A 13,728-nucleotide genomic window follows, 5' to 3' on the forward strand; every position below is an offset into this window, starting at 1 on the left:
TAATCTCTAAACCTATGTGGGGCTCCTACTTGCTGGGCTGAGATCAAGAGTCACATGCTCTAGTGACTGAGCCAGCCACGTGCCCCCAGATGATGTTTGTGTACCTGGAAAACCCAAGAGATTACACTGGAAAGTCCTACAGATATTAAAATAAGTAAGTTAGCAGATTAAAAGGTTAAGATAACAAAACCAATAGTTTTTATATATAGAAACTACAAACAGAAAATATAATGAAAAAAAAAAAAAACCCGCTTTTAATCACAACCAAAAAGATAAAATCTAGAAATAATCCTAACAAGAGATGTGGAAGAGATACATGAAAAAGACTCTTTCACAAAAGAAGAATTTAAAATAGAAAAGCATACCAATTATTAGATAGGAAAACTCAAAATCACAAAGATTCAGTTCTCCTTTAACAAAATTCACGTTTAACATGGTCTCAATAAAAATACTAATTTTTAACTTAGAATTAGGTAGCCTGATTCTGATATTCATATAAAAGAGAAAAAAATAGTAATAGCCAAGCCAAAGAGCCTTCCAATAAGAGAAGACATATTAGGAAGCCTCAGTAATTAAAACAGACCATGATGGAGGGCCTTGTGATACTATTTATCAAAATTGAAATACTTGAAATGTTGACCCCATAATTCTTCTTTTGGGAGTTCATCTTATAGATACGTACATCTGCACACATGTGAAAAGACTATGGTTTTACATTTAAGCACTGTTTGTAATAAAAATTAGAAAATGTTCAAATGTCACCAATAATGGGATAGTTAGGTAAATTATATTTTACATCCAATAGGAAACTGGGTACCTATAAAAAGTAGAGCACTCTCTATAGAAGATGCTCCAAGATACATTAAGTGAATAAAACAATATGCAGAACAGTGTTTATTGTATGTTACTATGCATATAAAGAAGAAACACAAAATACATTTTTATTTCCTTGTACAAAGAAAAATAATAATGAAAGGATTCACAAGAAACTAAGAATAGTGGTTATATTATGTAGCATTTCCTTAAATATGAGGGATAAGAATGGCATAAAGAATTCTCACTTTTTATAGGCCTGAATTTCTCATTTTTATAGGTTTTAATTTCTGAATCATGTGAATGTTTTACCTATGCAAAAACGAAACTAAAATTAAAATAAATAGGCAATAACAGCAAATACTGCCTAACTAAATCTTTAATTTCCACAAAGAAGAGATACCAGCATACACAAAGCTCTTCCTGTTACATTTTTCAGCTATCTCAATGTCATTATTAAAATTTCATGTGTAGGGGTGCCTGGGTGGCTCAGTGGTTTAAGCCTCTGCCTTTTGCTCAGGTCATGATCTCAAGGTCCTGGGATCGAGGCCCACATCGGGCTCTCTGCTTGGCAGGGAGCCTGCTTCCCCTTCTCTCTTTGCCTGCTTCTCTGCCTACTTGTGATCTCTGTCTGTCAAATGAATAAATAAAATCTTTTTAAATAAACAAATAAAATATCATGTGTAGAATCAAACAAACAAACAAATAATAACAAACCCAATTTACCCTTTGATTCTATGCACAAGTATAGTGACTTTCAGGAAAATGCAGGTATAGCCAAAGAAGAGAAAAAAAAAGGGAACATCAGCACTAACATCAAAGAATGACGAATTTCTTCTCAGATCATATAACTGTAAGATAAAGGAAAGAGGGACAGTTCTGCAAAGGTAAGGGTAGGTCTTAGTCAACTTGATTTTATTCTATTTAACCCTCTGACAGATGGGCCTCTCTCAGTCAGTTGGGTTCACTATTCTGGTTAGACTAAGCCCTTCAGAATCCATGGCCCAGAATAAGGGGCACTCCAGGCTCTGGTGGTTCCTGCGTGGATGAGGAAAACAGGTAAGGAAAGTGTGATGGTCTGCAGAACCTCTGACCCCATTTTGTCAATCTCAATACCCAGCCCAGGGCACTATGCTATAGCCTGGTTTGCAGGGTCCTGACCTTGGGATCTATTAATATAGTGGCAGCAAAGGTATTAGACTCCAGCTGCTAGAAGGATTTAAAGCAACGGTTAACAACAATGAAGGGGTAGCCTTTTACGGGTGGCCCCTCCTCTGTACCAAATGTTATCGTGAAAGCACAAAAGAAATAAAATGTGCAGACGTCATATGAGAGACTTGGGTTTCAGGCCCAGAAATCACAACAGAAGATTAAAAAAAAAAATCCTTAGTTATAAAAAAATTAAAAATAAATTTCAAAAATCCTTAATTATAGGGGCACCTGGGTGGTTCAGTCATTAAGCAACTGCTTTCAGCTCAGGTCATGATCCCAGGATCCTGACCTAGTCCTGTACCGGGCTCCCTGCTTAGTGGGAAGCCTTGCTTCTCCCTCTCCCAGTCCCCCGCTTGTGTTCCCTCTCTTGCTGTCTCTCTATCAGATAAGTAAATAAAATCTTTTTTTTTAAATCCTTAATTATAGCTCTTGTTTTGTACAAGGTCTCAATGGACAGAGTTCCGGACTTCCATACATGTTCCTTGATTTTGCTTTCCTTTGCTTTCATTCTATATGTAATAAAAGACGACAGATGGGCTTAAAATCAGGGAGTATCCATTTGAGGGTAAGAATCGACTCTTGCCTCTTGTAATTTTTTTATATCTTTGCCTGAAATTAGCTGTATCACCATCATTAGTAGTCATTGTCCCAATGTCTGTTCATTTATACAAAAAGATACAGAAAGGGCAATAAAATATCCAAATAATTGCAAATGCCACTGAACAAGGACAGTAATGATGCTGAAACTGGTTACAGGCAGGCAGCTCTCAAAATATTCCTTTGTTCTGATTGAATGACATAATCTAAAATCCTGGCATGAAAACCTGTTGAGAGATGGCATTAATACACTATATGAAAGGGAAGGTTATACACACAGTCAGAAATCTGCACAGGCAAACAAGCCCTTCTATTGTGGAATTCAAATTTCAGATGCTTCCTGCTGCCTCCTTGTCAGTCTTTTATAAACCTGGAATGAATTAAGTTGAAGTGATTATCCTCTAATTACATCTAGCTGCATTCTTCAGTATGGAAATGACATCCTGATGGGATGGGAACATGTATGGAACTTTGGGGAAGAAAGGCAAAGGAATTTTAGAAGCTGAGAGGAACTGAAGGGTAGGGCAAGCCCAGGAAATAAAATACCCTGAAGAAAGTGTTCTGGGAAGTCAATCAAACGGCATGAGAGCCCCTAGAGGAACAGAAGAATGGGAGAGAGGGAAGAGGAGGAACAGCAGAACCAAATTTCAACTACTCTGCATTTTCTCAATATGTCCTACGGATTCCAATGATTTTACCCACTTAAGCCCATTCATCCCTTCATCAAATATTTACCACACATCAAATATTTAACAAATAGTGAGTAAGGACCCATTCTGTGCCATATCCCTCACAAGGCTGTAGAGAAAAGATAAAAACTACAGCTGAACCTTGAACCACGTGGGCTTGAACTGCACAGGTCCAGTTACACAAATGCTTTTTTAAAGATTTTATTTATTTATTTGAGGGAGAAAGTACACACGAGTGGGGATGTGTTGTTGCCTCCCTCTCCTTTTCTTTTTCCCTTTGCTTGTTTGTTTCTTACATTCCACATACAACTGAAAGCATATGGTATTTATCTTTCTCTGACTGACTTATTTCGCTTAGCATAAACTCTCTAGCTCCATCTATGTTGTTGCAAATGGCAAGATTTCATTCTTTTTGATGGCTGAGTAGTAGTCCATTGTGTACATATACCACATCTTCTGAATCCATCCATCAATTGAGACACTTGGGCTCTTTCCATAATTTGGCTATTGTAGATATGCTACTATAGGATCCATGCTCTGCATTAGTACTTTTGTATTCTTTGGGTAAATACCTATTAGTGCCACTGCTGGGTCAGGAAGTAGTTCTGTTATTTATTGAGGAACCTCTATACTGTTCTCCAGAGTAGCTGCACCAATTTGCACTCCTACCAACACTGCAAGAGAGTTGCCCTTTGTCCACATCTTCGCCAACATCTGTTTTCTTGTGTTGTTGATTTCAGCCATTCTGACAGGTCACACAGATTTTTTTTTATATAAATACAGTACTGTAAATGTATTTTCTCTTCCTTGAATTTCTTTCTTTTTTTTTAAACTATGCAAAACTTTATTAACCTTGTTTCAAACTTTATTCCCTGGCCTCTTCAGCTTAATTAGCTACAAAGAATAAATTGTACGTAAGTAAAAACTGAAAAGAGCTGCAGTGTCCAAAGGCCTTTGGCTTAAAAATATTAGACATCCAAATTTTATCAGATCCAGGAACAAAATTTTTAAAAAGCAGTCATAACATAAAATAGCAGCTCCCAGTAACTTCCTCAAATTGTATCTTCTTTAGAAGTTGACTCCAATCAGTTTTCTTCACCCTTGGAAGCTTCATCCAAATTCTCCATAAGATCTGAAGCTTCATCATCATCCTCCTCTTCAGGAGCAAGTGCTGCTTTTCTGTCCACAGACTGTGTTGGCAGAGCTTCAGCCAGTCTCCTTCAACTAGTCAGACTGTCTGCATTGGGTTGGTTGAAGATACTGGGTAACATTTCTGTCGGCTGCTTTGTCTCAGCATGGTCTGTACTGGTGGAAATAGTCACCCCCAGGGATGCCTGAACTTTGGGGTTGTTAAAGTGGATCGCTCTTCTGGTTTGCAAACATACTCACTTTTTTGATACTAGAGATACTGTTTATCCCTAACTTCTTTAAGGAGAACTGAAGTTTTATTTTTTTTTTAATCATCTGCTATACCCTTTCTATGAACCACCTTCTTTTGGTGAGAGTTCCTTTCCCACCAATGCATGTTTGTGCTTGCAGTTTGGTGAGTTTCTCCTGGTTCATGATCGTTTCTTTCGTGTTGTTGGAGTGGAAATAGGGGACAAGGGTTGATACTCAGGGGGTGTCAGGCAGACCAGCTGAGATGAGGTGCACACATGCGGAGATGCAAGATGGTAGCTAGAGGGAAGCCAGGAGTTTTTCCTTGAATTTTCTTACTAACATGTTCTTTTCTGTAGCTTACGTTACTGTAAGGATTGTGCATATAATACATATACATAAAAAATATTAATCTACTATTTATGTTCTCAGTAAGGCTGCCAGTCAACAGTAGGCTATTAGAAGTTAAGTTCTGGGGGAAGTAAAAAATTATGCATGGATTTTCAACTGGGGTGAGGTCAGCACCCCTAACCCCCTCATTGTTCAAGGGTCAGCTGCACATATCACCTGCCTTGGGAAGACAGATGTATAAATCCCTGTATCTGGTGCCCTCATCCAGTCACAGAGAGGAGAATGTTTGAGATGATCAAGGAAGGATTGTGAGATAAAGGAAGATAAAGGAAGAAAAGAGGGGATGTTTCATCTTCATTTTTGTTTTTTTTTTTTTAAAGATTTTTTGTTATTTATTTGACAGAGAGAGAAAGACACAGTGAGAGAGAGAACACAAGCAGGGGGAGTGAGAGAGGAAGAAGCAGGCTTCCTGCCCAGCAGGGAGCCCAATGCGGGGCTGGATCCCAGGATGCCGGGATCATGACCCGGGGAGCTGAAGGCAGACGCTCAGCAGCTGAGCCACCTAAGCCCCCCTCATCTTCGTTTTTAAGTATGAGTGGGAGTTTGCCACACACACATACACACACACACACACACAAAGAGTAGAGGAATTCCAGCACTGGAGGTAGTAGGAAAACACAGAGGGTACAGTGAACATGGAACAACTAGGCCTTGTTTGAGTTTTTAACGCATGCATTAGAAGTAAGGTGGAGCTAAGACTGAGAAAGGTATACTAATTCTGTAAGCAATGCCATTAAGCAAAAGGAGTAGAAGATCAGATCTGATTATGGATAGCTAACTCTGCCAACAATACAATAAAAGGTAAACTACAAGCCAGAGCCAAGGAGACCTGATAACAGTCTTTTTTTTTTTTTTTTAAGATTTTATTTATTCATTTGACAGAGAGAGATCACAAGTAGACAGAGAGGCAGGCAGAGAGAGAGAGGGAAGCAGGCTCCCTGCTGAGCAGAGAGCCCGATGCGGGACTTGATCCCAGGACCCCGAGATCATGACCTGAGCTGAAGGCAGCGGCTTAACCCACTGAGCCACCCAGGCGCCTGATAACAGTCTATTTTAAGAGCCAGTTCCTCTACTACCTCTGGCTTATGAGCTTTATATTTGTCACTATTATGTTTTATTTCATTAGAGGCTACTCATCTTTTGTGCTATTGCCCTGACCAAGTGACTATACAACTCATCCCCCAAACAGGTGCATTTTTAAGAGTGAATGGGAGCACTAATCAGACAGGATGTTAAAACAATAGGCATAAACTCAAATTCTCCCTGGGAAATAAGGCGATAAAATCTGTCCATCACTGGGGGTTGTTAGCATAACCCATATTTTGAGCCTAGGAAAAATGACAACTCTTGACTTCCTGTTTAGTTTTTGTTTTTTAAATTACTTTTTGATGAGCTCTGAGTTTACAAATTCTAGCATGTTGGCTGTAAATGGTTCATCTCAGCTGGGGCCAGCTTAATAATTTGTTGATCGACAGCCCACCAGTGCATTTCACTGTGACTATAATGGATATAGTCAAAAAAAAAAGATCACCCTTTTTCTAACATCCTGGCTGGTTGCCCTCTGCAACTGAGATGTCTCCAGGCTGGCCCTTCCAACTTCAGTTAACATGTACTCAGGAAACACAAATTAATTTGAATATTAATCTTTAAAATCATACTTAGGAAAGTATATTTTCTTATAGAAAAAATATCATATTCTAAAACCAAATATTGATATTCACTAAAAGATTTTCCTACTGTTTCTTTGAACAAGAGAGATAATAAAGAGTTATCTAAATATATCTAAAAAGAATTGTTTTTTTAGTTTTCTGGATTACTCCCATACACTCTCCCTATCAGCTGGCAGTATCTCTTTGTTTTTCTAAGCTACACACACTAGTTCAGCTTTAATTAAAAGGCCTGTTGCCATAGTTTCTCAGAGAACAGCTCAAGGCATGCTTGAGTCCGTTATTTTCTTGAGGTTTCTAGAGAAATTATAATGTAGCAGTAGCCAAAATTTCCTAATTTTACCTCTCATCCAGGACAGCATATGATTCAAACATATAGCTAGATACTCTGAATATCTTAAGGGAATCTAAACAACTAGGAATGTTATTAAAATGCAACCTTTGGTTTCTTCTGTTCTGCCACATCAGTAACGTAACCAGCGGCTGCATCTTCCTCAAAGAGCAGACCAAGGGGGAATTCAGCCCCTCAGTCTGCATCTGACTGTGTCTGGGGAAAACACCAGCACATGTTTCTTTCTATTAATAATGGAGAAAATGCACTGTGTTTACAAGTTATAATAACCATACTGTTTCATATTTCCTAATAACTCAGAAATATAAATTCCAATATGCTTAAAAAAGGAGATCTCAGAAAATAGATTAAATATTGGAAATCCACTTCTTCAAGAATTTCAAGAATTAAAAAGTGGAGCTCAGGGATCTTTATGCTTAAAGCTAAAACTTGATTCCTTCTGAACCCCACCCTGCTTTCAGATAGCAATTCTATCTCTAAGTCCCAGAGAGCAAGCTCAAAGTAACCACTCTGAGCTTTCAAGGTTAAAGAAGGTGAATAAACATGTGATCCCCATGAACCTTAGAAAAAGCAAATGGCAGTTCAGCTTGTTCAGACTCGGCCCCACTGTTCTGCTGCTAGATAGCCGGAAGCACAGACTGTGCAGGTCAAAGGCCCAGGGTTGGAATGTAGCTCTGGCAACAACCACTGTCTGACCTTGGGCAAGTGATTAAATGAGATAGGACAAATGTAAAGACAAGAGAGCTCTCAAAAAATGGCAGCTATTAGCATTTCCCCATAACTAGGTCATCTCTGGGGCAGGATATAGGGCAGGAGGAGATTTCACTATTTCCAGAAGAGCCTAAAATCACCCTGCTTCCTTCGACTATCAATTTAAGAGCTCATATAAACTACTCTATTACTGATTTTTTTTCAACGTATATACTACACAAATATTTGACTTCCTCATTCTCTATCACCAACCTTCCTTTTATTTTTTTTTTAAAGATTTTATTTATTTATTTGACAGAGAGAAATCACAAGTAGATGGAGAGGCAGACAGAGAGAGAGAGGGAAGCAGGCTCCCTGCTGAGCAGAGAGCCCGATGCGGGACTCGATCCCAGGACCCTGAGATCATGACCTGAGCCGAAGGCAGCGGCTTAACCCACTGAGCCACCCAGGCGCCCACCAACCTTCCTTTTATTTATTCTCTCTCTCTTCTTTTTTTTTTTTCCTGTACAAGACAAACAGAGTCTAAAAAGTTTTTGAGAGATACTAGGGCCATATTTCCAATCAGGAGAATAGAGAAATCAAAGATTTCCTATGCATGTTAGATTTATAGGTATTGGCTAATGAAAAAATGCATGGTGAATGAATGAAGTCTCCATTCTGTCGTAGCCATGTGTGCCTTTATCTTTCAATCGATAGGTTTACATATTTTAAAAATCACATATAATATTTTCACTGATTCTCAGAACATCCTGTAAAAAGACAGAATAGGTATTGCTATTTCTGGTTTATCAAAGGAGAAAGTGAGCCTTACCAATATTAAGTGACTTACCCAAGTTAAGCTAAAAAACAGGACTTGACTTCAGGTCTTTTGACAACTAAGTCAGGGTTATTTCCACTCTATCCCTCTCACTGCAGCATGGTAAAGGCAAGCTGAGAAGCAACGCCCCAGGTAGTTTTTGTAGCCCCACATAGACGTACTTCTTCACTATTAAACAAACCTGAGACACTTCAACCTCTATGCTGCAGTAAAAGATCTGAGTCTGAGCTAGAATTTCCAGTTGTAGACTATGGCTTGGGAATGACTTTATGAATTACCATTTCTCCAAGTATTACCAATAATAACAGGAATTTATCTTCATCTCACATCTGAACCATGGTGGGAACTAAAGCTCAACCCACCCTGCCAAAGGCATTACCCAGCACAAATTTTCACCTGGTAGAGATTTTCAAAAAACGACGCCAATCCTAACTAGACAAAGATATCTGGTCATCTTACTGCAGAATTCCTTAACTGACATCTATCTCTGCATGAAGAGGGCCTCCACAGGCATTTGAAAGTATGCAAGAATATATGTCTATGTACCCCTAATATTTCTAGAGAGATAGACCATAGATTTCATAAGATTCTGACAATATCCCCCAAAGGTTGAGATACCATAGGAAGACTTCAGAACAGTAGAAATAAACCTCATTATTATAAATTAATTTTTAAACTTTTAAAGTTTCTTTTTGTATTGCAAATTTCTATTATAGTGCATCACTTTTTAAAAGCTAGACAGTTTCACCAGATCTTCCCAAATATATTTGGAATTTCTCTGGAATGTCCCTATGGCAGCTTTTAAAACAAGAGGCAGGGGTACCTGGGTGGCCCAGTCTTTAAGCGGCTGCCTTCAGCTCAGGTCATGATCCCAGGGTCCTGGGATGGAGCCCCACATTAGGCTCCTGGCTTGGGGGGAAGCCTGCTTCTCCCTCTCCCACCTCCCTGCCTGTGTTCCCTCTCTCACTGTGTGTGTCTCTCTCTCTGGCAAATAAATAAATAAATAAATAAGTCTTTTAAATAACTAAATAAATCTTTTAAATAAATGCAAAAAACAAAACAAGCAGCAGTTACACTCTGTATCAGTCTGAAATATTTGAGAATGCCTGCTTCCTCCTTCATGCAGCTCATTGCAAGGTAGGTAGTGGCAGGAATTTATTTACTAAATGTTTGTTAATAATTCTCCAAAGTTGTTCAGTTAGTTATTTAAAACTTGTTAATGGTCTACCACCTCATTCTTAATGTGAGAATTCTTTTCTCTTTGTAAATAACAAGATAAAATGTGTACTTTTTTCTCCAAAATCTGCAGGTAGTTCTTTAATCCCAGTCTATTTAGTTTTCAGAAATTAGAAGGAAGTCCAGAATAGCCATCAAACTGGAAAATGATGAGACTGATCAGAAAAGAAAAGAAAACATTTCCAAAGGAAACATACTAACACATTAGGTTACTAAAAGTATAATGATGAAATAAATGGAATCTTCAGTGTTGCATGAGTTATATGCAGAATACACGTCACTACCAGCATCATCCAAACGGCAAAATGCTACAAGATTTCTCAAAATGTAGATAAATAAAAAGAGAAAAGCAATGGGCTCAAGATGGAGAGAGGATAGACCACTTAAAACAGATCATGGTGGGCCACCTGGGTGGTTCAATTGGTTGAACATCCAACTCCTGGTTTCAGCTCCCATCATGAACTCATGGGCTGTGGGATCAAGCCCCAGAGTCGGACTCCGCACTCAGCAGGTAGTCTGCTTGAAGAGTCTCCCTCTACCCCTACTCCCCACTTGCACTCCTCCCACAACTGCCCTCTCCAAAATAAATCAATAAAATCTTTTAAAAAATAAACAAAAACCAATCACGGCTCTGGGTACAGTAAGGTAGAATAAGTGTATGTCTATGTCTCCCACTGAACACATATATACAACTGAACAGAATACACTGAGCAAATTGCTCTCTGAAGACTCTGAGAAGCAACTAATAGCAAGGGGTTTGACATGAAAAGGCCAGAATTTGAAGCACCACCAAATCAATCGTGAGTTTGCCATTTTTGGTCTTCAGTATCCCCCAGACTAAATGCAACACAGCATCACAGTCCAAAACCCAGACCTGGGTACTGAGGCTCAGACAGAGAGAATTCTAAGAGAAGGTCCTTTCAGACTTGAGTGAGAAAGGGAGTGTAGAAATCCCCCATTTTTTCTTCTGAGTTCTTCAGAGCCCCAGCCCTTCAAGCAATCCCACAGGCAGTGACATTAGAAGTCCCAACAGTACAGGAACTAAAACTCTTAGGAAGGAAACCTTCCTCTCTGATCCCAAGAGAGTGGGGTCATCTCTCACCACTATAATATATACCCTATGTTTTCCTGCCACCTAGCCCTGGATGCAAGCATAGTCACAGAAGTATGCAACAGAACAAAACAATGAAAGCCCCAACTTTCTGCCTAGCCATAAGAAAAAAGAAATCTGAGGGGCGCCTGTGTGACTCAGCTGGTTAAGCACCTGCCTTCGGCTCAGGTCATGATTCCAGGGTCCTGGGATCGAGCCCTGCATTGGGCTCTGTGCTCAGCAGAGAGCCTGCTTCTCTCTCTCCCTCTGACTGCTGCTCTGCTTACTTGTGCTCTCTCTCTATCTCTCTGTCAAATAAATAAATAAAATCTTTTAAAAAAAGAAAAAGAAAAAAGAAATCTGAAAGTACTATTAAACCAACAAATTAAACAATTTAGATGAAATGAACAAATCCGTAGAAAGATACAAATAATAAAACTAACTCAAGAAGAAATAGAAAATCCAAATAGGCATATAAAAAGTAAAGAAATTAAATACTTAAACTTTAAATTAGTAACTTAAAATATTCCCACAAAGAAAACACCAGCCCCATATGGCTCCATTGATGAGCCCTATTAATACTTAGAATACCAATAATGCATATCCTCATAAAATAAAGAAAAACTCAAAATGGATCATAGATTACATAAGAACCAGAACTAGAAAATTTCTAGGAAAAAAAAATTTTTTTTCATGACCTTGAATGTGGCAGAGTTCTTAGACATGATACCATAAAGGGAAACAATTGATAAGTTAGACTTAATGAAAAACATAAAAGTTTACACTTAAAAAGATACTATTAAGTGGGACTCCTGGGTAGCTCACTTGGTTAAGCATCTCCCTTTGGCTCAGGTCATGATCCCAAGGTCCTGGGATGGAGTCCTGCATCAGCCTCCTTGCTCAGCAGGGAGCCTGTTTCTCCCTCTGCCCCCCTTGCTTGTGTGAGCCCTCTCTCTCTCAAATAAATAAATGTTTTTTTCTAAAGATACCATTAATGAATACCATAAATGAAAAGACAAACCACAGACCATAAGTAAACATTCATATATCCCATGCTGTTAAAGATGAAGGGAAGGAGGATATGAAACTCCTAAGTATATCTGGAAAGCAATCTGCCCCCAGAAGTGGTAGTGATGTTTCACAGAAAAAAGTAAAACTTGTTGCTGATGAAGATGAAGATGATGATGATGATGATGATGATTTTGATGATGAAAGTACTAAAGGGAATGTCCCAATAAAGAAATCTGTATGAGATACCCCAGCCAAAAAAAGCACAAAAATCAATCCAGAATGGTAAAGACTCAAGACCATTAATACTAAGATCAAAAGGTCAAGAATTCTTCCAAAAACAAGGGGAAAAAAACCTTAAAACACGGAAAGAACCTAGTTCCACAGAAGACATTACAGCAAAATGCAAACGAAAAGAGAAAAAGGTGTTTAACTTCCCTAAGTGGAAGCCAAAGTCATCATTTACGTGAAGAATTGCTCTGGATGACTGACCAAGTGACTTATTCAAGATCTCTGGCAGTGGAGAGGTTTCTGTAAAAATTGAAGCAGTTTGTTAAAATTTTCCCATCTTATTTCATTGCTGTAAAAGTTTCTACCTGGCCGTCCTTTTTACAAGGCAGAGTAAAAATTTCCCTAATGTGTCTGTTAAATATAGTCCAGGTTCCATTGCCAAGACTGTGTTGTCCAAAACGCCTGTTTGATTTTTAGAGATGGGACCCCACCCTTTACTTGGTTTTAAGTAAGTGTGGAATGTTACAACAGGATATAGTAGTAGTCCTTGTCTGACAAATGGAAATGGTGGGAGACAAAAATATCCATATAAAATAAACTCAGGGGGCGCCTGGGTGGCTCAGTGGGTTAAAGCCTCTGCCTTTCGGCTCAGATCATGATCTCAGGGTCCTGGGATCAAGCCCGGCATCTGGCTCTCTGCTAAGCAGGGAGTCTGTTTCCCCACCCCACCCCCCGCCTGCCTCTCTGACTACTTGTGATTTCTGTCTGTCAAATAAATAAATAAAATCTAAAAATAAATAAATTAAATAAACTCAGTATTTTCACAAAATAAAAATTAAAATGGCCAATGATTTGAACCATTTGAACATGAAAAGATGCTCAAAGTCATGAGGCATAAAAAAAGAAAGTCCTGGGGCGCCTGGGTGGCTCAGTGGGTTAAGCCGCTGCCTTCGGCTCAGGTCATGATCTCAGGGTGCTGGGATCGAGTCCCGCATCGGGCTCTCTCTGCCTGCTCCCCTCTCTCTCTCTGCCTGCCTCTCCATCTACTTGTGATTTCTCTCTGTCAAATAAATAAATAAAATCTTTAAAAAAAAAAAAAAAAGTCCTGAGGCATTAGAGAAATCCAAATTAAAATTACAGAATACCACTTTAGACCCATTAGAATGGCTATAATTAAAAAGACAATAACAAGTACTTCCAAAGACGTGAAGAAACTAGAACCCTAATACACTGATTAAATTGTACAGCCACTCTGGAAAACAGTTTGACAATTTCTTTAAAAATCAAACATACACTTATCACGTAAACAAAAAAAGAAATATTTACCCAAGATAAATGAAAACATATGTCCACACAAAGATTTTAAGCAAATATCCATAGCAGCATTATTTATAACAGCTAAAAACTGGGGAGAAAAATGCAAAGTCCATTAACTGGTGAATGGGTAAGCAAAGTGCTCCATATTCAGAGAATGGAAGGCTATTCAGCAATAAAAATGAACAAACGACTGATACGCG

At 38.7% G+C, this 13,728-nt stretch overlaps 1 protein-coding gene and 1 pseudogene across 14 annotated transcripts in view; one reads left to right on the forward strand and one right to left on the reverse strand.

The window, feature by feature from the left end:
• Window positions 1-13,728, reverse strand: part of DST (dystonin) — a 469,784-nt gene that overhangs the window by 440,814 nt on the left and 15,242 nt on the right. The gene's annotated exons all lie outside the window — the stretch shown is intronic.
• LOC131833276 (nucleophosmin-like) lies at window positions 1,860-12,681 on the forward strand (annotated as a pseudogene).

This window comes from Mustela lutreola, chromosome 6, assembly GCF_030435805.1.
Source record: "Mustela lutreola isolate mMusLut2 chromosome 6, mMusLut2.pri, whole genome shotgun sequence".
In the NCBI taxonomy this organism is placed as follows: domain Eukaryota; kingdom Metazoa; phylum Chordata; class Mammalia; order Carnivora; family Mustelidae; genus Mustela; species Mustela lutreola.